Consider the following 1,251-nt stretch of genomic DNA (forward strand, 5'->3'; position numbering starts at 1 on the left):
TGGGTATTTGTGTTCGACTTTACCCCAACTTGACGTCTCGTGAAGTCCAAACGGGATCAACGAGCTGGAGCATAATTAAAAGAGTATTTATTTATTTACGTGATTGATCCTTTTTCCTTTAGGGCCTAAACACACTTCCCGACACAGCCACACGTCAGTGCGAGGACGGCCACAGCTCCAGCAGAAAGTCTGGATCATCGAGACTCATGATAATCTTCATTAAGTTGACTATTTTGTAGAGTTCGATGAGTTCTAATTGTAGCACGTTTTAAGAAAAAACTCATATTTCTGCAACTTGAATAGAAACAAATACAAAGTTAATATTAAACGCTAAATGATTAAAAATGACATTAAGTTTGGAGGATGCGGGCATCGATCCCGCTACCTCTCGCATGCTAAGCGAGCGCTCTACCATCTGAGCTAATCCCCCACTGCGCATGCTCATACACAGTGAAAAAAAAAAAAAAAAGTCTTACTGATCCCTGTATTTTAGGGTTTATATGATTTTTAAGTGGTTTGTTGTGATTACACATCTATTTGTTAATAAGATAACATGAAAAGCTTTTGTCCAAATACTAAGTCTTTATGCACGAAATCACGAGTCAAACCTGTAATAATCTCGTGTGTTTGCCGCCCTCTGGTGGCGAAAAAGTGACACGACAAGACAAACTTGAAAACGTTTTAATTAGGCCCGAGCGCCACAAGCTGGCGAGAGGCCTATTAATCTCGTAAGGCCGTGCGAAGCACGGCTGCAAAAGTGCGCACGTAGTGCGCACGAAATCGAGCGCGAAGCGCTCGCCCACTTCCAAACACTCACTAACGCACTCCTTCACTCATGCACGCCCCGTGCATACTAATTAGTAGTAGGAAAATGGAACATTACCGTTGTAAACGGGCGAAGCCCGTGCAAAAGTGCGCACTAAACGAGCACTTTACATTGAGATGACGACCGCGAAGCGGTCGTCATCCCCATATAAAGCACTCATTTGCGCTAAGTAGCTCACGAATACGTTCCCCATCTCTTGCATGTTCCGTGCATATAAGCATGTAATGCAAAAATTGAACATTATTACTGTATAGAGGGCCAAAAACACAAAGTGGGCGGAGCCCACTCAAAATTAACGAAAGTACCCGTCAGTGACCAGGGACCCACACCATGAGGTAGGAAAGCGCGAGCGCTTTCCGAAAATGTATAGTTTATGATATTTGAAAAATGGGAAACATTGTTTTCGCATCGGATCGCATCGCATC

General features: G+C 43.4%; 1 non-coding gene across 1 annotated transcript; it reads right to left on the reverse strand.

Moving 5' to 3' along the window:
• Window positions 1–357: 357 nt before the first annotated feature.
• On the reverse strand, window positions 358–430 carry trnaa-agc (transfer RNA alanine (anticodon AGC)). Its single transcript has one exon. It is a non-coding gene; the product is annotated as a tRNA-Ala (tRNA).
• Window positions 431–1,251: the final 821 nt, after the last annotated feature.

Source organism: Eucyclogobius newberryi, unplaced genomic scaffold (genome assembly GCF_026437365.1).
Source record: "Eucyclogobius newberryi isolate DKJ021-1_F unplaced genomic scaffold, fEucNew1.0.hap1 SCAF_21, whole genome shotgun sequence".
Lineage (NCBI taxonomy): Eukaryota > Metazoa > Chordata > Actinopteri > Gobiiformes > Gobiidae > Eucyclogobius > Eucyclogobius newberryi.